We start from the raw sequence: 26,465 nt of genomic DNA on the forward strand, positions 1-26,465 counted from the left end.
TGATGTGGACAGGATTCCTGTCTTGTTTAAGAAGTCATGTAGTAGAAATTTCCTGGATGTAATTTCTCTGGCATGTCTAGGAGACAAAAATCTTAGAGCAAACTTCCTGTTCTGGCTTTTACAATTATTCCACCACATCTTCTGTTATGATTCCTGACATTTCAGTTCAGGAGTTGTGCTGTAGTTCTATCAGTTGTGGTTAGGCACCACAAAGTCATTTGTTCTATTTAGGTTGATTGGTTATTACTATCTCTGATGGTCTCTGTCTGTTGAGAAGAGGTATTTCTTTGATAACAGGTGAGATGTATACTTACCTATGGATGTAAGGATCCACTTTTATAATGTAGTTAGGAACTATGCTCATTTAGTAAAGTGGTATTTGTAGATTGTCCTCCAAGATACATGACTGTATTAGTCCTGTGTATTTAGCTATGTTTCAAGTACCAGGCATGCTTTACGTCTTGTGGAATGTGCCTGAAGTACAATAAAAGAGCTGTTATTTATCACTAGGGTATGCGTGCCACTATTGCATACTTCGGTTTATCTTGCAATCATGGGCTTTATTATAGTTCATAGGCATCACACCTGTGAAGGACTGTTGACTGTTTCCCTCCATTAGAAGCCTGCATGGCACCTTCTGGTACTGTGAAAGCTAGTCCACAGGAAGAAATCTTTCATGCCAGATCTAGCATGGAACTCCCCCAGCTCTTGTTTCTGAAGTACATGATACCCTCAGCATTAGGGACTTGCCTTCCACTTCTGAGAGACAACCAATGGCAACAAAAATAGCCGATACTGTTTGGGGAATTTCTTAAACAGCCCTGACCAACAACTCAAAAGGGAAATTTTCATGCCTGGTATTGGTATTCTTATTAGATAACCTATGTCTTTTCAGAGAATAACTGTCAGCACAGATGGGAAGTTTCCATATACACTGCATATGTCTACACATTTATCTGTGTTATATGTAATTTTTGGGAAACATATAATAATATGATTCATTGTGACTTTTTGGTTTTGTTGTTTGAGATGGGGTGTCTCTGTAGCTTTAGAGGCTGTCCAGGAACTCACTCAGTAGACCACAGTGGCCTAGAACTCACAGAGATCTGCTTGCCTCTGCCTCCCAAGTGCTGGGATTAAAGATGTGTGCCACCACTGTCTGGCTCCTTATTACTTTTAAAGCCATAAATTAAGATGAAGTCATCAGAAGATTAGATTAGTGAAGCCCAAGGTTTAGTTTTCAAAGAATATACTTGCAATTGGTAGAAATGCTTGATATTTTGTTGTGTTATTTTTACACAGGGCTATGTAACTCTGGTATGGTAATATAGATCAAAAAGAAGTCTGGATCCATCTGCATTTCTGATGCTGACATATTTATATTATGACAAACATCTGCTGTTTACATAGGATAGAAGAAAAGTACTGCTCACATGTCAGGGGGTTGTTTATAGTAGTATTTTTTCTTAATAAGGCAGAGCATATAGGTCCACAGCTTCCATAATATATGCTAAAGACAAAATAACTTAGAAAATATAGTAAGATGGCTCCTCTTATAACAAAACAAGGTCCAAGATGTGTATAAAGGTCCGTTTTCCATACTTCTCTCTGATGAGAAAAACAGAAAGATGGCTTAGTGTAGCCCTAAGAATACAATGAGTGCAGGAATATCTCAGATAATGTCATTATTTAACAGTATTAGCAGGGTATTTGTTTCAGAATAAATACAAGTTTCTCCCTTACAATATAAATCCAGTACAATTGTTTCTACATTATTTGGCTTTTCAGATTATACATTTGCAGCTGTCTGATTTTCATACAATATGTAAAATGGTCCTGGTTTATACTCCTTTCAAATAACATATTTAAGCTATGTGATAATTATTGACTGGTTCATAATGTTTGAGAATTTCATACACTATTTTGACCATGTTCTCCCGTCACTGCCCCCCTCCAATTTATTTCCTCCTCCAACCAATTTCCCTTCACAATTTCATTCTTTCTTTTTCTTATTCTTTCTTCATTCTTCTTTCCTTCCTTCCTTCCCCCTTTCTTTCTTCTTTCTTTCTTTCTTCCTTTCCTTCTTTCCTCTTTTTTCTTTTTGTTAATCCTCTATGTCCATTCTGTGATGCCTTCTATTTGTATAGGTATGAGAAAATCTTTCAGAGACATTTCTCCAAATTGCCATCAATCCTTCATCATTCCTCAGATTTTGGTAGATTTCCTGAGCTCCTCCATGAACTGGGCTTGGGTTTGGTTGCCTTGATCTTATAAAAGTCTTGTTCATGAAAGTTATAATCCTATGCATTCATGTGTGCCACAGTGCTGTCATATATTGGCAAGTAGTATTTCACTGAAGATGTACACCTCCTGTTCTTTATCCCTGCCCCCTTTTTCATAGTGATTCCTAAGCCATGGTAGGATGGGCTATGATACCCTCTTTGAAGCTAACTACTCCACATCCTCTTATACTCAGTGTGTTGACCAATTGTAAGTCATTGTTTATCTATCTACTACAAAATGCTGTTTCTTTGATGATGGTTGAGAAAGACACTGATCTATGTTCATAAAGATAAGACATTAGGGTGAAGTCTATTAATATATCCATTTGGTATAATAAAGGTTCTCTCCTAGGCATCTATGATGTAACTGGACACTGGTCTGGGACCCAATGAACAATTCCAGGGGTAAGTTCTGTCTTTTCAAGTGGGCTTTTAGTCCAATCAAACGGTGGCTGGATATTCCAGTAACATTTCTGCCACTGTGCAAAGTGGGTATTTCTCTCCAGGACAGTTATTATTGTAGCTTTGGGGGTTTGCCAAAGGACCCGTTAGCACTATTAAAGCTTATCAGTAGGGAAAAAATTTCAAGTCAATACCAGATTTAATTCCCTACATCCCATGACTTGAGTATATGGTGTCTTCTAGCAATATGGTCTACAAGCAATTTCTGGAGGGCAACCAAGAGGAATAGCAATAGTCTATAATGTTGAGAATGGTGTTTATGGGACCTGATGGACAACTTAAATATTGGCATCCCATAGCTGACAGTGTGCACTATGAAAGTCTATGGAACTGGGGAAGACAATTTCAATTTACCTCCTTTATAGGATGAATCCATTCAAACTTCTTTTACACACACACATACACACACACACACACACACACACACACACACACACACACACACACATACCTGCATGCTCACACGAACACACATGTGCTTCTAATTTTCCATATGGCATTTTTCTAGATTTGAGAATGTTTTACATCATTGTTGCTATATTCACCTGATGTTTGAATATACTGACAGACACACAGGCTCCCTTTGGTGAGCATGGAAGATTTCTCCAAAGGTGAACTGTCTACACTAGAAGATGTGCTTGCATTGACACCAGAAAACTTGGGCAAGAAAAGCTTGAAACACATCCATATGCCTGCTTTAAGAAGTAAGGTCAAATGGATGTTCAGCATTGCAAAACTTACTTTTATTATCCGGTATGACAATGGTCCTGGGTTAAATTATTTAAAATGGTTTTATTCATAAAGGTATGTTGATGAAGTTTTGAATAAAATGCTCTGATAAATCTGGACAAAAGAGGGTTAAACAATGAATGGCCTATGTTGGTTATGTCAAAATCTTCCCATCTCCATCTTGGTTAAAATGTATAGTACATCTTCCCTACAGCCCTCAAACCAAGATGTAGGGCATGCCAGTTTTTAAAAACACAGACAAAAGTTCCCACTGGACCTCAAACTCCACTCGCCAGGGTGGGACACAAACCCACAATGCATTTACAGTCTTCTAGTCAAGTCTTTCTTAAGCAGCCGCACACCTGCCCAGAACTGTGGCCACAGCAATGCTGGGGGCTGCCAGTGTGCCATAGGCTGACATTTACCCCATATATTCTATTAGGCAATCAGAGCAGGGTAGGGAAATCTTCCTGAAAATCAGGACCCTGAGTTTGCTGTCCCCATCCTCTCTTACTCTCCTCTCCTTTTCCACACACTCCAGTGGCACACAAACACAAGTCAGCCACACACTGCTTTTGCTTTTCTCCCAGCTGTGGACTCTTCACTCCTTCCCAGCTTCTTTTCTATTTCTTTCTCTTTATTAAATCCCAGTCCCACTTGTCTGACTGGCTCGTTCCCAGGCAGCAGGAGGATGAAAAACCACTGCTGAAGCTGTTATTGCCTCTGCAGCTGGGTGTCTGTCAATATCACCCGCCCACGCTTATCTGGCTTCAGGAGTCACAGGCTAGCCTGGAGATGAGAGTGGGGGAGTGGCCACGAGAAGGGAGGGAGGAAGGCAAAGGAAACAAAAACAGCTACCAGGCTTGCTGGGCATCTGTCTGTAGGTGGTCTCTGGGTCTGTGACTGTGGAACCTCCCAGGTGGCTGAGTGTCTAGCTGGCAGCAGCTGGGAACAGCAAGCACAGCAAGCAACCTCCTGAGAAGAGAGCTGAGAAGAGAGATAAGCCCAGGAGAGCAAAGGGCTCCTAGAAGCCTTGCTTCTGGGGCTCTTGGTGGGGTTTCAGTGAAGAATATCATTTGGCAGCAAGTAAGTGCATATTTTTCCTTGTAGTGACAATCCCATGATGGGGATAGCTCATGGCTGTGCCCAGCGTTTGCTTCCCACTCCACCTGCCCCACCCTCTGATCAATCTTTGGGAAATGTTTGAGAACCAGAAAGAACATTAAGATCTAGACCTGAACTAATGGCTGCAAGGTGGATGTTTGCTCCGCATGTGTGGTTAGTTATCTTACCCAACCAGGTAAGGAGAAGCCAAGAGATGCTATGTTCTGTAAAATTTCTAGAACCCCCTAAATGCTGATGGTTATAATGGATGGAGCAGGAGGTTGTGTGAGTTGGACTATACTGTTAAGGAATTCAGTCTCTGATTTTGTCTAATTTTATACACTCAAGAGTAGAACTTTTGATATGACAACATCAGTATTAAAGCAGCAGAAGAATGGTATTGGAAATGATGTCTTTATTTTGAACAGCTTGGAGTTTGGCAGCATTTGGTCCAACATATTTTATTTTTGTTTGTTGTATTGTTTAGTCTCCCAAACATATTCTTTCTAGTGTCTGTTTTACTTTTAAAATTGATGATGCTATTCTGGTCCTGTTACCTCTGAGACTTAGGGCATTGTCAGACAGGAACTGACACTGAATCCATGGAGAATACTCAGTTTATGGACCCTGTCGATGTGTCATGTAGATATTGGCTGAAAAAATCTGAAATAGAAGTGTGGCAGTATTTTGGTGGGCATTTGGGGAGAACTTAGAGCACAGTAGAAGGGACCTGCTGTGGCATGATGCGAGTCCTGGCTCCTTGCCTGTCATGGCTAGCCCTAAGGAGCTATAATCAGCTGTTACTTTTGCAACTAACACACCCAAGGCCCAGGAGGAGTACTTACTGGTCCTCTTCCTTTTCCTTCGGCTTCTTCCACTCACTTTATGGTTGACATCTTACTTTCATAGTACAAATAATAATTACCTGAGTTATTGGGCCACCACATAATTGAGCTAAGATCACAATAATAAAAATGGGGATTTAGAATTATAAAACTTTATTTTCATTTTGCATAACAAAATGGATTATTAATATTTAGTCTGATTGCAATTTGTTCTCCTGATTTGTAAATGATACAAATTCCTGCTAAGGACTAAAAAGACAATATGGATTCTTTTAGGAAAGGAGTTGTTTGTGAAACTGTTGATTACAAAAGGAATTTATCTGTGTTTTTCTCTACTTCCCCAGGGTGGTTCTCATTTGAAGTTTAGTACTATGGGCAAAAGGAGTCTTTAGACTGACCTTTCTAGAATGATGAGAGTGAGTGAAAGTCAAATATGTTTCTCATCAAGGGTACACTTGAAGGTGCATTATAACCAGTGTGAGTCGAACCTTTTATAAAATGTGTGCCATTAATAATGTAACACCCTTGAAAATTCTGTAAATATGTCCTACACTTTTTATTTCTTTAGTTTAAAACTTTGTTTTGCTGTGTAGCTTTGCTTTCTGAGTTAAAACCATCAAGAAAAGCACATAGATGGTTGGAAATTTATTTGCTGTAGTTATTAACACTGGTATAATCAAGTTTAGGAACAAAAACCCTCAGCTACAGAAATCCATTAAGTCTTGCTGAACACCAAGGAATACCATGAGCCTTCCTATGGATGTGTTCAAAATAATAGAATTAACTGAAATTGGTCATATGGCTCTGTAAAAGAGGCTAGCTATCTTTGGATAGCATGGTAAGGACCTGTCCATTATTGCCACTTACCAGTCTCTCCTGGAGAACTGGAATAAGAAACACTTGACAACCAGATACTATCTCTCCTGATTCTCATGTGATAAAGATATGGGCAAGATAATAGATATATGTTGTGACTGAATTTGCCAAAATGAGGCCAAGTCCTGTGTCATCAGACTACAAATGTAGTCAGTGCTTTGCTCAACCTTTCCTTGGATAAGAATAATGCTGATGTTCCCAAGTCTATACCTCGATGGAATAAGCTCTGCATGGCAGAGCAGTACTCAGCTCAGACATTCACCCACAAGACTCTGGCCACTATTTAAAATTCTGTCCTCAAAGTCTATGGTAGAAACATTAATCCAAAAGAGACTTTCTTTTAAAAAACATGTTTTAATTTTTGAAATTATAATACAATTACATCATTTTACCCTTTTTCTTACCCCAGTTTTCACAGAATAACCTTTCCCCAACCACCACTCTGTTGCTCTCTCACAAATTCACAGGTTCTATTTCTTTAATTATTGTTATATATCTGGGAGTCTGACCCTTTATTTCCACGAGCCAATATCAACTCTGATCAATTTGAGACTATCTACAGCCCCTACCCACCTCCACTGGCTTCCACAAAAATGCCATCTTTACTCACATGAGATATCATTACCTTATTCTCTCCCGTATATCCTCAGTGATACCATTTCAGCTAAGAAGAGTCTAACCTCCCAAGCACTGAAAGATGGAGACTTTGGCTTTGAAGAGAATGTTTTCATATGAGGGTTGATGTCGATATTTCTCAGTTTTGCTATATCTCTTGAGCCCATTAAAATTCTGATCTCTATATTTATGTGGTCATTGCTTCCTTCCTTATTAACGAGGATACACTTTATGGTACTCTACCCCTCTATGTCAAGCAACTAGGTCTCACTGTTATTGATGTAGCTTGTCTGACTGAACTTAGAGTGCTGAAGATGGCTCAGAATAGCTGGAGAGTAGCTCCAGAGCAGAGGGATAGGCATCAACCTCTCTATGTAGGTATTAAAGCTTTTGCTTGAAAGAAGAGCAAAAGACAGGGTCTTGCTCATCGAAATTCAAACTTGGAATGTCTATAATTAGGACATTTTTTTCTTAGCCTAAAACATCAGATGCTTAATCTTTAGGGACCATAGTCTCAGAGAGAATAAATTGTGTCCAGTGGAATATTTCCTCCTTTGTACTTTAAATGTGGAGAGTGAAGCTTCTAATATATCACCCTCTTCCTCTCAGTCCTCTCGGAGTCCAAATGGCCTGAACCACTGATTATAGGTTACAACTATAGGAACACTGATTATAGGTTGGCTCTGGTCCATAGCTTCTATCTTCTCTCGACCATATACTTCTTTGTTGATCATGGTTTTGCCCAATGCAAAGTGGATTAAAAACTAATTCATTTGCTAAAGTTGTTTTAAAAGTTTCTCTGTCATTGCTCTCCAATTGAGAATGGGTGGGTACATATTGTATTTAGTTTTTCATGTTTGATATCCTAGACTCAAGGATCCTAGAAAATCATATGGACTTGAGTTTGTAAAAAGAAGTAAAGGGGTAGTTCCAAAAGGCCTTCAGGCCTTCAGGAAATGTCCCAATTTGGGGTTTAAGAACATTTCTCAGATCTAGTGGCATCTAACACTGCTGTCCAAAAGGTCTTAAGGTTGCTGGGGACTGTGCAAGCTACATTCATTACTGGATTCCCTTTGTATTTCTCTAATAGAGACAAGAATGCATTCCTCCTCTTTGAGGTCGTAAATGGCCCCTGGCCAGCTTCTTCTAGTCAAGGGTCTGACAGACTAGGCTTGTAAGAATATTTGGTTTTGAAAGCTTTTGGCTTTCCCCCAGCATGCTTGTTTTGTAGAGGAGACAAGCATAGTATGAGTGTTTTCACCATCTCAATAGGAGACCTTCCTAGGGAGCCTGGAAATTGGCATAGAAAAGTTCATGTGGCCATTGGTCAAGTGAAGCAGAATTCACTCTGGTACCCAGAGTCTTCTCTTAATTTCACTCTCTGGATAGTTATGAAAGTTCACCCTGTTGAAACCCACCCTCTTCCACAGACTTGATACCCTATGTATCATTCTAGGCATTCAAATTCATATTGAATTTTCTTTGGATTTTTTTCTTTTTTAAAAATAAAATTAATCTTTGACAATTTCATAAATATACCCAGTGCATTATAATACCCAGGTCCTTTACACTCTCTAAATCCCCTCATTTCCTTATGAATTCTTCCTTTTCCATGAAAGTCTTCTTCCCATTGTCATATAACTAGTGTGTGTGTGTGTGTGTGTGTGTGTGTGTGTGTGTGTGTGTGTGTGTTGTGACTCACAAATTTAACCAAGGCTCTGTCTATAAGGAAGGGGTAACGCAATCTGCCGGAGCATGGTGAACTCACCAGTAACTACACTACTGTGGAAAAAGAAAAAGACTTCCACATTACCCAGCATCTGGCAGCACCCAACAGTTTCCCAGCTATAATAGTATCTTTATATGGAATTAATTTGTAGAAATAATTCTCATTTTCTCTGTCTTGGTCCTCTTCTGTATTTCTTAGTTGATACAATATCAGCTAAGAAAAATCTCACATCCCCAACAGTGAATGATGGCTTCTTTGAGGTTGAAGAGAATATTTTCACCTGGTAGATGAAACATCCCAGACTGGATATTGATAGACCCCATCTTGTCAGTCCCAGTGGAGGAAACCATAGCTGCTGTGAGTTCATGATTTGAGTGACTCATAACCATGGAGTGTCTTACAGTACAGATCTACATTGTCAGGCTCTTAAATTTTTTGTCCCTTCTAGGATGTTCCCTGTGCTTTCTACAGGGTGATGTAGATGTTTTATTTAGTCTTTTATTCTCAAGTGACACAGGCTGTATTCAGGGAAATATGGCTATAGACAGTTATAATTTATTTACTTATTTTCTGAACCTCGAGCAACCATGAGTCTCTTCATTCATTGTTACTTGCTGGAAAAGCAAGCCAGTTCTCTGATCAAAGATGAGTAGCACCTATCTATAGTCACAAAAATCAATATTTATAAAGTTTTACATTATGTCTATTTAACAAACAACAGGAGTTGTTGCAGGAGTAAGTGTCCTTCTAGGGTATATAATCTCCTCGGTAGCCTTGGGGATTTCTAGTATCAGACATGCATTCTCTCCAGGGGGACAAGTCTCCAATCTAATCATAAAGGGATGGTTACTCTGTAATAGTTTCCAATAGTGCATCAGTAGGTCAATCTTGCCAGTTAGGGCAGTATTACAGCATTCAAAGTCTACCACTGGGAAAAAGTCTTGTCTTAGTTATAGTATCAATTGCTATGGAGACATAACATGACTCTTAAAAAAAAACAAAAACAAAAACAAAAAAAAAAACTCTTCTTAAAAAAAAACATTCGGGTGACTCACATTTTCAGTGGATCAGTCCATTATTATTATGGTGTGTCATGGTGACATGCAGGTAGACATTGTATTGGAGTTTAGAATCCTATATCTTGATAGGCAGTCAACAGCAAGTGGGCTGAGGCACTACGCATGACTTGCGCATATAAGAGACCTCAAAGCCTGCCTCCATAGTGACACACTTCCTCCAATATGATCACACCTAATCCAACCAGAGCCCACCTCTCAATAGTGCCACTCCTTTGGGGGCCATTTTCTTTCAAACCATCACAAGTCCCAGTGACTTTCTCTGCCAGCCATCTAGCAGAGAGGAAGCTACCAGTACATTGTGAGCTTGACTTTTGTGTGTCCTACAACCAAAGCATGTTTGTTTTAAAATAGGCTCCTATCATGTAGTCTCATGGACAGCCAATGGGGAATAGCTACAGTCTGTGTTACTTTGGGGGTTTCTGGGGCCATTCTGAACAATTGTTCTTAGGGTAGTATGCCACACCTGGTACTGGAAGTGATCTCAAGACTTTGTCCTGTGTCTACTCTTATAACTCACTAGATCCTACCACTCAGAATGTGGGTGACATTAATCCCTCCTCCCTCAGCATAAGACATATTCAAAGATGATCCATTCTTGTTATACAATTGAGGCATTTTAGCTGGGCAGTGGTGGCATACACCTTTCATGCCAGCATTGATGAGGCAAAGGCAAGTGGATCTCTGAGTTAAGGCCAGTGTGGTCTACAGAGCGAGTGCCAGGATAGGCTCCAAAGCTACACAGAGAAACCCTGTATCGAAAAACCAAAATAAATAAATAAATAAATAAATAAATAAATAAATAAAATTAAAATGAGGGGTTATAAAATCTACATTTGCTAGACTCAAGGTGAGATTTGTCTCTTAAAAATGTGATGGAATCTGTACTTTAAATTTTGCTAACACTCCTTCACATACTAGACAATTATTGGTAGTTTATAATTCATCGGAAAAATTGAATTATAATCAAACAAAAAGGAAGTAAACATAACTGACTTCTTTTCCTCTGTAGGCTGAAATTTATAAATTTGCTTTATCCATACTTCTGTTGATAGATACAGAGTTTGCTTGTGTATTATTACTGTGGTAAATAATATTATAATTAATATGTTCATGCTGAGAATCTCTTTAACAGTTCCTACATGCATGTATTCATTGCAGTGTGGATGAATGTGGAATATATTATGCAATATTAACTGATAACTAATAGAAAATAAATCTAGTTGCCTTGCCATTTATAGAAGATTGGTTCCAGGACTCCCTTGTAGATGCCAAAATCTGTAGAATTTCATGTTTCTTATATGAAGTCATGTCATGTTTCCATTTACCTATGCATCTATATCAAGTCATCCCTAGACTACCTACAATATTTAATAGGATGCCACTGTGTATGTACAACACATAATAGAATGGCACTCTCTCCCACCTCTCTCTCTCTCTTTCTCTCTTTTCCTCTCACTATCTCTCTCTCTCTCTCATAGAATATAATGCCACTACATGCACATATAAAACATGTAATAGAATGTTTTACTGTTCACAGAATAATGAAAAGAAAATATTTATATATATTCAGGAACTATATAATGATTATTATGAGTTATTTTTCTCTGTTCTTGGTTGGATCCCTAATTGTGTAACACAATGGATATTAAAGGCCAGCCGTATTTCAGGATCACTTATACTGTAGAAATTTTTCTTTTTATTGAAAATGTATTTTTTCTCACACAGTATCTAATGACTACTGTTTTCCCTTCCTCTACTCCTCCCAGTTCCTTCCTACATCCATTCCCATACATATCTGGCCCCTTTCTGTCTCTCACTAGAAAACAAACTGGATTCCAAGGGATAGTAATAAAATAAAATATAATAAACTAATGTAGAATTTTAATAGTCTGACTCTTAGAAATAGAGTGGAACATGATAATTACCTGAAGATGGGATTGTGGATTGCAGGAGATGCTGTTGGTCAAAGCATTCAAAATTTCAGTAAGGTAGGAAGAATGCTGCAAAGGCTTGTGCCATTGGTACAGTAATCACCAGTGTGTCTGTGTATATGTTTTTCAAGATTGCTAAAAGATTATATGGTAAATATTCTCCCTACTAATAGCATCTATAAAAGGTGGATATCACTAAAGAATGTGACAAGCATTGCATTATGCTCCTAAAATAATTGTTAATACAACCTAAGATAAACTTTAAAAAATATTACTGTGTGCTTACATTTTCAGAAAGTTGTTTATTTATATTTTGATTTCCCAAGATGACACTTCCTAAGAGTGTGTTGGCTGGTGGGCGCGCTGGTCCTGCGGGTTGTAGGAGAGCTGCCCCCCCACCTGCCACCCAGCACAGGAGAACTGGTCTTGCCCATAGGTGGTAGCCCCATGGCAACACCAATGGTGACATGGGTGCTGGGCATTGGACCTGCACCTCGTGGGCCCACAGCACTGCCATGTTGGTGGTGACATAGGTACAGGAAAACTAACCCTGTCTTGCTCTGGTCACTGCATGGATCTCCTCAACTAATGGCTTCTGGGGTGGATGCAGGGGGAGAAAGACTCACCCTCCCTTGGGGCACTGGCCACTCAGAATAATGCTTCAGGGCATATATGGACCACTCAACATGGACTTTGGAGGGGTGGATGGAGAAAGAGGGATGGGAACCCTGGGAGGTGAATGCAATCAGGAAGCATAATGTGAAATTCCTAAAAAATCAATAAAAATTAAAAAAAATGTTTGCTGAGAATGTCACAGTTTGAGACTTGAGCTAGAATTAATGGTTATACTGAATAACAGATTCTAAAGCTAAAATTAATTGACCTGGTTACATTGCAGCTACAAAAAAAGCGTAAGTCCAAAGGCAATGTGGCAAAGTCCATAGGTCAGGCTAGATTTCCTGTAAGGACAAATTACAGAGTGGGCATCTGACACCTGCTATAACCAATCCAGAATCAATGTGAAGGAGAGCACCAAAGAGATTAAAGAAAGGGAGAATTTCAGATGGCTTCCAAATTCAAGGTGGACTGGTGCTGTCACGGTCAAGTTACCTATTAGTTATACAATTTCACTGTATGACATTTCAGTGTCTGAATTTTGGCGATCCATACTGAGCGAAAGTTATGTTAACCTAAAGAAAAATAATAAGTTTACACTCAGATCTCAAGTGTGTTGGAGTGTACATTTCCTGCCTCCATATGCTTGTCAGTCAAAGACTGTTCACTGGGATAAGCCTCCATTGTGTCTCTATAGAATTTCACTATTAAAATTATTGATTATGTTAATTTTATTCAGGCTCCTCGGAATCTTATTAGCTTCAATCATTTTTCCTTGTAAGCATCTGCTTTCAAAAATCAATGGTTATATATTTCATAGAGTTCCATTTAAAAAGACAAAAGAAAACATCACACTGAATAAGATCACTTGGCTATACTCTGTGGAGAAAATAGATTCTAGTCAGAGAGATGGGAAAGGAAAGAATGTATCAGAGGGTTCAGCTGTGAGTCATCCTAGAATGCAGCAAAGATGAAATATAAGCTACGATAGATACATCCACTAAGTGCACTGAAGCCGCCACAGCCAAAGAAGATGCCAGGATAAATTGACCATTAAATGGCTAAATTGATTAGCCGTTAGCTTGCTATATTCTCAAAAATTCATATCCTGTTCACTGTGCGCTTCCCCCTGCCTTTCACCTATGCTGGTGTCTGAAGTAAATCTAATTTAAGATATTAGGGTAGACTTATAATTCTCATTGTTTTAAAAGCAATTATTTGAATGGCACTGGTATATTAGCTTGCTACATTGGCCAGATCTGATGTCAAACACTACTCATTCAAAGTATTTTGACAACTCATAAATGAGAAATAGTTTCATACTATCATGTCTGTATGAAATTGGCATCTGAGCTGCTAGCTTTAGTTGATGGATCTACTGTACTAAGTTTTTGGCTTTCTTTTTCCTTAGTCTTCATTTATGTGATGGTTTTCTGGGCTCTATATCCTTATTTGCTAATCTAAAACTTTGTGGAAGTTTACTGGAAATGTTCATATGTACATCCATATGCAGATGTGCACCACTGGTATCTATTACAGTTCTCTGTCAAAACTAATCTAAAATTTTGTTTCCTGATAAATTCCCTCAGTGCCCATAAAGATTGCTGATTAATTATTTACATTCAGTGTATTAGATTCTCCCAAATAGGAATGGGCATGAAAAGGCATTGGGTGGTAACCTAAAATCTCTGGAGAATTTGGCTATTCTTCTTGGCTTCATCATTGCAGATTCTGCTCTCGAATCAAACTGAAAATTGGGGATGAAATTGGGAAATAAGGAAATTAATGACTATGATGTCACATTTTTTTCATGCCCTTAATTATTTCTAAGAGGATAGAACAGCAGTTGTGGGCAGCAAATGCTATAGAAGTTGGTTTAACCTAGTGAGTGGCTTAGAGAACCCTGTCATTGGCTCAGTGATTGAGTAGCCATGTAATTCGTCGTCTAAATCTGGATCTTTTGGAAATGAAAGAGGGTGTTGTTGATAACTTTTTCCACAATTGGTGTATACTCAAACTATCTCAATCTACTGAGTACTTTTGGATGTGCTATTTGAAAGTAAGCTAGGACACACTAGAAAGAAGAGGAGAAAGTAGAAGGAAAAGGATTAAGTTGTTGCAGACTATGCAAATATTAGTTATGGGATATTATGGAGGTCCCCATGTGCTTAATTTCAAACACTGGGGCTTTAGTGTCCAAGATCTTCTGTTAGCTGAGTACCACCCTGACTAGGTCATCATCAAACCAGTACTTAGAGAAGGAGGAGAAACTGCAGTTGAGGGAAGGTGGATGCCTCAAGAAGACAAAAGAATGTGAATCTTCTGTATAAGCTGGAATTCTTTTTTTTCCCAACTTTTTTTTATTTGAATTAGAAACAGGATTGTTTTACATGACAATCCCAGTTCCCTTCTCCCACCCATCCTCCCCTACCCGCCTCCAACTAAAACCTTATCTGTCAAGACACACAGGAGTGGGCCTAGGCCCTATCCCAAAGGATACGAAAAGACTCTGATGACACCCTATGGAAGGCCTCACCATCTAGGGTGAGCAGAAAAGATATGTAAGCTGGCATTCTTGAGCAGTTATTTTTTTCACTGACATTGATTTATAATTGATCTCTCTTATTTGGTATTCTTATTGAGATTAAGACAGAAGACAAGAAAGAAATATAATGATACATGTGCCATGGACAAGTGTGAAGATTTTTCAGTAGAGCATGATTATCAATGTATCTTTGTCCCCCGTATGCATCAGATTCATATCATTGGGCTGCAACCCAAATATACTGGAGCTGTCTGGTTTGGACCACTTTTTCTTCATCCTTGATAGTTAGGTCATGGAGAATTCTGATGTACATTCAAGAAGTAATACTCTCTTCAGCAATGTTGATAGGACTGTGTCACTCCACAGCAAACAAGTCAGTTGTCGAAACTTCCATTTTATCCTCTCAGACACTACAGGGTTCCTGAAATGCCAATCAGAACACTTACATCAACTTACCCTCTCAGGGTCTAGCACATTGTTGAAGAGTTTGTGTTCATGTCAAACTAACATTGGCACAGCAGATATTAGAGGTTTAGGGACGGGCTCATAGGAAAACTATTGCAAACTCATCAGTCTGGTCATTGATTCAGAATATGGCTTTAGACCCTATGTAATTACGTTCTCTGCTGAGAAGCTAAGCAACAGTGAGGGGGCAAGGAAATCTAGCAGAATAGAGACACCAGAAAGATTCACAAACTCAGAAGAAATATCTAGAGACATTTCTAGTTCTGGAGATTTCTTTTCCCAAAGACATCAACTGGGCCATCTATCTCAGAGCACTCAGTTGTACCAAGATTACAAGAGCCAAATCAGAGGGTCTGGTTGCCTGATTGAGACACATTTGTTTTCCTGTGGGAAACACAGTTTTTGGAATAATTTTGATCTCTTCTTGAAGTCTTAATCATTTTTAAGAATGAACAAGATAAAAATTGTTTCTAATTTGTTTAAGAATCTGTATCCTATTCTCCTTAAATTATTGACTTTCTTTATTCTATATTAGCAACACTGGTGCATGATATTCTATTTAGCACCTTATATGTACATGTTCCATGAATGAAGATCCAAGGCAAAGTATCCAGTGTACACAAATCAAAACACTGTATTGCATTTCTTAAGTATGTACAAATATTGGGTATAATTAAAAATAAAACATATAAAGATTTGACACTATGGCTAATTTTTGTGTCACTTAAGACTATTAAATGGATGAACAGTCTTTTGAAAAGGCCAGAAACCACTTTGATGTATCCAAAAATGTTACAGTATTATAGTAAAAGATAAGGGGCAAGCATGGTAGCAAACACATGTAGTTGCAGCCCTATGAAGCCTAAAATAGAAATATTTCAAGGCCCTTCTAGGCTACTTAGTGAGCACTTTGGCAAAAATCATTGTGTCTTTAAAGTAAGTGAGATCCTATTGTAGACACCTTCGTTTCTTTTCAATAAGATGTCTTATTTCTATAATGTCTTCCAAAAAGTTAGAGTAAAATAAGGGAAGAGAAATAAAGAACAACAATTATAAGCAGTCTGGAAACATGAATCCAGGAAATGTGAACCACATTTGGTCCCAGTGTGATTAGGTTAATTGTTTTCCAGGGAGTTAAATTGGAAGCATTAGCCAACATTTGCTTAACTATGAGAAAACACCATTTCAAGGAACCCTAAAAAATAAGAGTTGTAAGTAAATCAGCAGTGACTTATGTTAGAACAGAATAAAACAAAAATAAAATACTTGCTCTCAGGAGCAAGTAGAAGAATTGGAATAAGTAAAGTTAAAGATGCATTAAGGAGATGAAACCACAAGAATACAAGACTGCCAACTAAGTGTGCAGTGATGGAATGAGCACCAGCCAACTTTTGAAGCCAGAGAGTCTGTCCATACAGAGGTACATGACCATTTCCTGTTAGACATAGATCTGAACATCTGGCTTCTTTCAGTATTCCCACATGAGAGTTTTTCTACTCTTGAAACTCAGAGCCATTAAAGCATATGTGACAAATTGAGATTATGTTTGCTAAGCCATCTGCTCCTTCTAAATCTGACCAGGAACTTCAAACCTACAGAAATGTATGTAGTGATTTATAGACCAGGCTCATCCTCCATCAATTTGAAGCCTTCAAGCTCATGTCGGTACAAGAAAAAAATAGTGCATTTGGGTGCGGTTGGACACAGGAAGTAAGGGAATCTAAAAAATCAAAACACTGATGAAATGGTTGATTCTTTCATCGGCTATCTTAGGTTGCTTTTTATAGCCTGTTATTTCCATTATCATGTTCAATTGCAATGAGTTAGAAACAATTGTTTGAAGAGGAAACAGAAGCATACACTATGAAAATAGTAACAAGTTGAAAGTCCAATCACAAAAGAGATATAAATAAAGTAGAATAAACCTCACTACAATTTGGAAACACTTCAAGAATGTCATTGTATTGTAGTTGATCACCACAATTTACTATTACTATTATTGGTTACCAGTAAGGACTTACACTGCCTTCTGCATATTGTCTTTATAAATTCCAATATGTTAGATCATTGTTTCATTGAAAAAATTAGTAAGCACAAAAGACTATGCTTTAAAGGATTTAAAGTAATAATAAAGGACATAATAATAAGGGTAGTGTATAGTATCTATAAGGCATTGTTCTAAGTGCTTCACATTTCTTACCATTGCTAATACTACTCTTACATTTCCACTTTGTAGCTGAGAAAAGAAATATATGAAGAGGTGAACTAACTTGTCTAAGATCAAAGATGAAATAAGTGTGTTTTATAAATTGCATAATCATCTGCAAAAGCAAAATGCTATTTAAAAAAATAACACATGGCTGGAGAAATGGGTCAGTGGTTAAGAGCACAGGCTGCTCTTCCAGAGGATCATGGTTTGATTTCCAGCACTACATGGCAGTTCACAGTAGTCTGTAACTACAAGCCGAGGGGAATCAATGCCCTCTTCTGCCTCTGTGCTACTGTACATGTGTGGTACACAGATATACATTCAGACAAAACACATTTTTGTACACATAAAAGTCAATTAACTAATGAACTAATTTTTAAAACCTACCTAGGAACCTAGCTATACAAATAAAATCTTCCATACACATTTATAATAAACAATTTCAGATACATAAAGTGTTTGTGAGAATGCATGAATACCTATATAAATAGTGCATAGAACTTGCAAATGATCATTTTCTGTGGATTCGCCACATTTCTTTCCATGTGTACATTTCTAAATCCAGGTTTCAATTATTGTTCCATTCATTTCAAAACAATTTGTAAATGGCCATATATCTGAATCATAAGACTTACTTATTGGTGCAATAATAAATGAAAATCACATTTTTATGGCTTCCCAGAGGTAAAATGCACAAATCTTAAGAGTCATTGATCATCATTTTGGTAAGTGTATCCACCTGTGTTTTCCAAATTCCTACCAGACTTTTCACATTGCAACCAGTACTGACTCTCCATGTAGGGTGCCATACTGGGCCATATCTACCCCTCTCTTATAAGTTTAATTGTGCAGTGTACAATCTTTGGTATATATATCTATTGGTAGTTCACCATTTGTGTTACTAAATTGCATTCTATTGTGTAAATTTTATTCTATAAAATTACCACAAGTATTTTTATTTTCAGCTATTTTTATAGACTATTTCCTTATTTTGGTAATTAATTCATATAATATATTAATATATTAAAATTAATATATATGTATATATACTATTTTTACATTTATATACCAGATCCATTTTATTCATTTCATGTTAAATGTCTAAATATCTATCCAATATGATATTGTCTTTATCATATGTTCATGATCGAAGAACATTGTTTCTGAAGGCAGAATTTTAGTTTTACAATTTTTCTCTTTATATACATCAATAGTATTTTTTTACTTTGCTTTGGTTTCCACTTTTTAAGGAAATGTCAGTAATCATTATTGTTGTTTCTTAACGTATGTCATCATTCCCCAATTGCTTTGACTATTTTCCATGATGTTAACGTTTAACCCATATGACTTAAAATGTACTTTAATGCTGCTCCTTTACCTCTAGATTCCTTTTAAAATCACAGATGTTTTAAACTAGGTGTTTTTTTCCCAATGGATTGTATTTTAAATCAGTTTCTCACAAAATTCAGAGGTGTTGGAAGGATGGCTTGATGAGTATTTTGCTTTCCAAGCAAGCATAAGGTCAAGGCCCCTGTAAAAGCCAGGCTTTGTGACATACATTTATGGTTGCAGAACTTGGAAGGAACTTGGGATCCCTAGCCATCACTGTAGCTGAAATAGAGACTTTCTTGATTTTAAAAATGAAGGTGGGAAACCTTCATTTTTAAAGGTGGGAAACAAGACATCCTAACATCTTCTGTCCATACACATCCACACAAGCACAAGCATTTTCACACACATGTGCACACACAGGCATACATCACACACACACACACACACACACACACACACACACACTTTTAAAACATAAAAAGAATTTCAGCCACTTTGCCAAAACCTAATCCTTTGTTATAACCTGGTTTCAGTGACATCTCTGTATAATCATATACATGCATTCATGCTAATGTATACATACACAGATTTGTACATAAAACACATGCACATAAATAGAACTTATATTTATCCACATTTAGTTCCTTATTTACAATTTCTAACTGAGTTTCAACTTTTGGAAGTTTTTAGATGTATCTCAAAGTCAAAGAGGCCGAAATTTCAAAAAAACATTATTTCTCTTTTCTAATATTTGAAGTAATGTTTCCCATATTCCACAATCTTTATGAAGAGCTATCTGATAATCACTTTCAGCCAAATTTTATAACCACCTGTCCCAGCCTCTGACATGTACCCAGACATCAACTATTAGGATCCAAAAATTTTAAAGGATATTAGAGAGAGCTAGGATATTATCTCTTAGCTACCACCTATTTTCATTTTAATGAATTAAAAAAAACACTGTCATGATTTGGAAAGCATAAATAATTTATAGGAAGATCCCTATAAATCTAAGCATGCAATTTATGGTTTGGGGGGCTACATCTGAGATGACCCAACTTAGAGTCCTACATAGAAATATTCTAACAACTTATGCTACCCAAAGTTTCTTAGGAAGTTTTTCTGCATATTAGTCAACCCTTTATTAAACCAGGATTTCAATTACATTTGTTTATCATACAGAATATATATATATATATATATATATATATAATATATATAGTGTGTGTGTGCATACATATACATATATGTATGTAAATATACTATATATAGTGTGTGTATACATATACATATATGTATGTGAATGTATACATGTGTTTATGTGTTTGCATGTGTGTGAGTACACATGTGTATGGGTCATTTATAGGTGTGTGTGCCAGAGATTGACACTGAGTAACTTCCTAGATTTCTCTCCCCACATTTTTTATCAAGAGATGTACTCTCATTGAACCTAGAGATTGTATATATGTTTAGTCCAGATAGTCAGTTTGTTCACAGAACACCCCTTCTGTAGTTTCCAAGCACTGAGATTATAGGACAGCCATCATTCCTGTGGGAATCTGAACTCTCTTGGCACTTAATTAATAAACACTTTATATGCTGAGACATTTTTCCAGCGTGTCTATTATAAATTTTTAAAAAATGCACATATGCTTATTTTCAGAATCCTTTCGTTTTTAAATGTAGTTTAAAAACTACATTTTATATTAGTTTTATATTCAAATATAAATAAAGATATATAAAATATAAAAGCCTTAGTTTTATATTCAAATAATTAAGCCATCTAGAAATGGATTTGGTTGCAAATGTTCAGGAACCAAAACCAAGCAAGGTTAATGGGAGTTTCTCAATTCCACATGTACTTCTGCAAACATGGAAAGCACAAGAAAGGAAAGGACACCAAAACTACACAGAACCCTCCCTGTTGGCATAGAAAACATAGAAAATATACAAACGTCACAATGTTGTACAAAACAGAAATGCCTGGGCCACATGAAGTGTATTTCACAGTCCCAAATATTAATGTGATTGTGAATGGCAAAGAAAAATGAAAATATGGCTCTTGGAGGAATAAAACTGATGTAAATGGCTGACAGGGAATATGACCTCTCTTCAAAAATGCTGGAGGAAAAAGCATTTTCCATAATCATTCTTGAATAACTTCAATTTTCCACTCCAATTTGAAAGGCATTTCTCTCTCTCTCTCTCTCTTTCTCTCTCTCTCTCTCTCTCTCCCTCTCCTCTCTCTCTCTCTCTCTCTCTCTCTCTCTCTCTCTCTCTCTCTCTATGTCTTTATGTATATATATAACCTGCCAATGTTTCAAATTATGCTTAATGATAATAATAAGAATAGTAGTACTGAGAATGATAAAATTACATACTAAATTCAAAATCACCTTTAAATATTCTTACTTACATCCATGAAATAAATAAGTAAGTCACAACCAAGTTCACAGTCAGAATCAAATGGCAAAGCCACTTCAGTAAGCATCCATGATGCTTTAGCCCCAAGACACCAACACACAGTGCTGTTGCTGCTATGGCCACCCAAACTCTACTTTATGTCTTTTGATCCAAGTTCAAAATCTTGAACTGGTGCATTTCATTGATTTCCGCAAGCATATAGTATTAACTTGTTTTTATTGAGCTATACATTTTCCCCACCTAGTTTTATCTGTATGAACAAGCTGTTCTCCCAATTATCTAGCTCTTTGTTTTTGCTCATTGTTCAGGGAGTCTGCTACCATCCCAGTGAAGATCAAAGCGTAACTGATTAGCATTAGTCTTCAAGTACCCTTCTATACTATAATAGAGCAGTCATGTAAGAGACCAAGACACAGCCACTCTTCTGTAAAATGGTACTTTCAAGGACAATATGAAAGACAATGAGATAATTTGAAATTTTCATCTCAGAAATGGCATTCAGCATGAGTGTCCATAATTAAGTTCACTGCAATATTTTGATAAATTTGCCCTTATTAAATTTTAAATTCAAGACCATTTTTTTTCTATAAGAATACACTCCATACCCTTTCTGATCCTTAAGAGGAAGGGATTCCATTTTAATGAACAGTCTAAAATGTTATACAACTTCAACTTGTCAAGAGTGTAACTGTGAGTTGAATGTGATTTTATTCTTGCCAAAAGCTGACTGTAGCTATTCAATTTTTTAGAAAGGCTATCTAATGGACAGATTAACTATTAATCTTTGTTTTCTTAGGCATTGATGCTGTATTAAGATAGCTCAACAGAAAGCATAGTGCTTGGAGTATATTATATAAATTTCCCACAAAAATGCTTTTATTGAGTTATGTTTAAATGATTAATAATTCAGTCTGCACTCTAGCATCTAAAAGTCAGAGGCCTGCCAGTTCCATTTGATAAATGTTTGCATTGCTTTGCAGTGCATGGAAGATACATTTCTGTGGCCCATTCATTCTTCCAGTCAACAATTTGGTATAGTTTCTTTTCAATGTCAGATTAACTACTGAAAGTGTCATCGGTGATAAGTTGCTGCAATGAGGGAGACAATGAGTCCTCATAAAGGCTATAAGGTGGCTCAGGGTTTCTATGTCGTTTGATTTAATCCAATAACAGTTTACATTGCATATATATGAAGGGTCTCAAATTCTGAGAATTTTACTAATGTTCCCTATCCTAAAAGAAAGAATCATTGGATATTTCACCAAGATGTGGTACAGAAAAGTGGTATATTTGGACTTTAAGATGAGAAAGTAGACTGTTAAATTGAATCTTGAAGTTCAGTGAAGTATGTCTAGACTATTTCAATTAATGACAGCATTGTATAATGAGATTGAAACATCTCCTTCATGTCTAGTGCTAATAAATGTAATTTTAATACACAAGAGTTTAATTTGTGAGCTAGCCATGTAAGTGCTTCTAAAAGCAATAAATATAAGAATTATTTTAGGATGGGTGTGATGGTGCTGTAAGTCCCCCTATTCTGAATTCTTAATCCTTCAGCCTCAGCTAACCTTTATATCCTGTGATGCTGTGCAAAAAAAAATCAATAATAATATGTTAACATTTGATTGTTCTAAGATTACATAATATTGACATTATCAATCAATGTTTGTATCTATTGCAAACATCCCACCCAACTATTAAGGTGAGGCATGTTGCCCACATCAACTCATTCAATTTTAGAAAACACTATCTTAAAAGCAAATCTGTTCTGCTATCAGCTCATTGATTCTAGTTCTTCCTCCATGATAGGTACCTAGTTCTCTCCCACATGAAATCCTTCAGAAACTATGAAGCAGTGAATTTCCACCATGTGCCCTTTCTGTGTCACTAGGACACACCCTCTATTCTTTTAGTCAAACTTTCCACAGTGTCTTTTATTTTTATCAAAAAGATTTTGTTCCAGTTTACTGATACTGAAAAGAGAAGGATTCCCTCTCCATCTTATGTCAACACAGGCTTAGGTTATATTATCTTTCTTGGCAAGAGAAATTGGTACTGACTTGATATTGATATTAAGCAAGACACATTGACTGTTTTCTCTGTTACAAAGCATATCTCTTCCCTGTTGTCCTGGTGCAGATGGATATATCTAGTACAGACTTTTGTATCTATATGCACTGTCATTATATGTGGTTTTTTTACATTTGATCCACAAACCAAATGTTATCACAAATAAAATTATTTTTAAGGGACTGGAGAAATGGCCCAGTTGTTAGGCTCACCAACTGCATTTCCAGAGGACACAGATTTGACACCCTAGAATCATGTGGCTAACAACCATGCATAAAGCCAGTTCTAGGGGTTCCAGTGCCCTCTTCTGGACTCCCCACGCACTACATGCTTATGGTGCATGGACACACAGGCAGGCAAAACCCTCATGAACAAGAAATAAAAATAAAAAGTAAATCTTAGAAAAATTTATATTGACCTTGTATCTATTATGTGATTACTGTACCAGACTTTTGGCCAATGTATATTATTGCATCTTGAACTCAAAAGTAATCTCAGTTGTATGACTGAAAAATCAAGTTAAATATATAATTAACTTGACTTCATTTCTGTAAAAAATAAGAGCAATTTCAAATCTGAATGTGAATCTACCCAATTTCAGTATTTGTGATTTTATTTGTTTCATTTATTTCCATTGGCTATTCCGCACCACAACCTAAATTTAATTTATCAGTTTAAAAGTCACATAAGATAATAAGGGATTGGATAGGTTATAGTCCTTGGTCAAAGTGGCTTTGGTGGAAATACTTATAAGCCTATGGTATTACAATATTCTCCTATCATGCATGTTTTTAAATGTTGAACCATGTTATAATTTTTATTATACATTTTATTATTTTTTCATTGTTAAGGAAGCAAGACCCATGGTAAAAATCTAGAGCACAAATATTATGTGAATGTAAAAGGAAGTTCTTGACCTGTTTCTTATTTATTGAACTAGCTATAGGCAATCACCCTTCAAATTTACTTCTTAATTTTATAAATAAAACAAGCGACTAAGAAATAGCAAGACAACATCTGATAACACTTGGCTGCAGAAGAAAACAGATGAACACTAAAAGCACAAACAGAAGATTCAGTAATTCCTTTTGGCCTCAAGGTGTATTATACCATGACACAGTAATAGCAATTAACATTTAGAATTTTAAACATCAGCCATTAATAAACCAGTTTATACACAAAGATGCCTATGCTGAGTATAATTTTATAGAACTCATCAAACATTGCATAATAAAATTTTCATGAGAAAATTATTACCTGTAACATAAATCGCACTTATTCAAAGCACTTTGACAATCCACAAAATTATGAAGTGTTATTATTTGTATAGCATTAGTCTGAGTTTGTGCATGTTATGCATGTTGGTAGCTCTTAGCAAACTTTTTAAGAAGTTTCAGGTTTATGTATATATCAAACAAGACATTTAGAAAATAACCTTATGTTATGGTGGGAGGTTTTTCATTTTATAGCATACCTATGGGATGTGAGTGCCACATAGCCGTATGCTGAACTTCTTGCCAGGGTTCTCTCTTTGGAGTTGCTTCACATCTAGGCCATGACCATGTTTTAAGGACTCTGATGTTGACAATCACTAAGGTGAAAATATCTCTTTATGGTCACAAGAAACTACTTCAAGGGAAAAGGAATCCATAAGATGGACAATAGAGCATCTTTTCATTCACAACATTTTTGAGATATGAATAAATACTGGAAAGTTATATTCACAATACCTGGGCAAGGGAAACTTCCTAAATGTCCTCCAACTGATAAATAGGTAATGGAAATCTGTTACATATACAATAGAATACTACTTGTTTGCAAGGAAAAGAAAATCTTCAGGTAAGTGGATGGGACTAAAAATTGTATTGAGTGATAATCACCCAAACCTAGAAAGAAAAGTTGCCATATGCTCTTTCTCATCTCAGCTGGTCCCTAGCACCAAACCTTCAGATATCAGTCTATAATCTGGAAAACCAACAGAAAACAAGAAAGTAAAAAAAGGGACCGTGATGAGGTGTAGGGGACAGGCTATATAGAGGGAAATAGCAGAGTACAGGAGATATGAAGGGTGAATGAGAAAAACTGAAAAAAAAGGAAGGGTAGCTTTAACTGGAAATGGAGAGTACAATACAGAAAGAGAGGGAGGGAGGGAAAATGAGAAACATCACTAAGGGTGTTTGATTTAGGCAACCATTATCTAAACTTACTATATAATAAAATTATGGCATAAATATTTAACTAAAACTAAACTCACTTATCAGGCTTTATTTATATATTTACATATTATATTTATATATACATTATATATTCACAATATATATGTTATTGTATATTGTAACAATTTAACAATAACAAAATGTATCTTTAAAAACAATCACATTTCTATGTGTTAAAATGGAAAAAGACTCATTGGTGGAACACTGAATATTCGGTGAACTGATGGTGTACAATGAAGGACAGGGTCTGTTCACATAGGTGAAAAGCAGAATTGAAACCTGACAATTACTCAAATATGTCAAAAAAGTACTGTAAATATAGATGTCTTCATGTAGTTGTGTAACTGGACAGTATTCACAATCATAATGAAAAAGTATCACAAAATTGTGTCATGCAAACAGAGGTTTATGACAGAGATAAATGTCCTGAGTAACTTTCTAGTCATGAATTTGTGATTTGGTGTGGTTTTTTGCCTTTTCTTTTGTCTGTATTTTTAATAATTTTTTTCATATGATATACTCTGGTTTCCCCTCGCCCTACTCCTCCCAGATCCTCCACACTTCCCCAATTATATAACCTTCCTTTTTCTTTCTCTTAAAAAAATGACCATGGTATAATGACTATTCGTCATAATTGTTAAAGAAAAACTTAAAGAAAAACCTTTTGTATGTTGCTTTAGTGGTGAAAATGCCACAAAAACACGCAAGAGAAGAAAGTATTTTAGAACTGTAGTTGGTAGATATCCATATACAGGGAATGATGCAACTCCTTTGCAATCATCTGAAATATTTCTATAACATAGGAGAAAGGCAGAATCTTAAGGGTATCAGAGTTAAAATGTGATCAAAATTTGATCATTATTCCTGGAGACATATCTCAGTAGAAGAGCACTTTCCAAGTGCAAGCAAGCCTCTGGCTTCATCCTTGCACCAC

General features: G+C 36.5%; 1 protein-coding gene across 1 annotated transcript in view; it reads left to right on the plus strand.

Moving 5' to 3' along the window:
* The first annotated feature begins 4,308 nt into the window (after window positions 1-4,308).
* Scn7a (sodium voltage-gated channel alpha subunit 7) overlaps window positions 4,309-26,465 on the plus strand; it is a 77,734-nt gene continuing 55,577 nt past the window's right edge. Inside the window, exon 1 of the mRNA XM_027420261.2 lies at window positions 4,309-4,559. The gene's annotated coding sequence lies outside the window, so the exon portion shown is untranslated. The remainder of the gene's footprint in view (window positions 4,560-26,465) is intronic.

The sequence above is a fragment of the Cricetulus griseus genome, chromosome 6 (assembly GCF_003668045.3).
Source record: "Cricetulus griseus strain 17A/GY chromosome 6, alternate assembly CriGri-PICRH-1.0, whole genome shotgun sequence".
NCBI classification, from domain to species: Eukaryota; Metazoa; Chordata; class Mammalia; order Rodentia; family Cricetidae; genus Cricetulus; species Cricetulus griseus.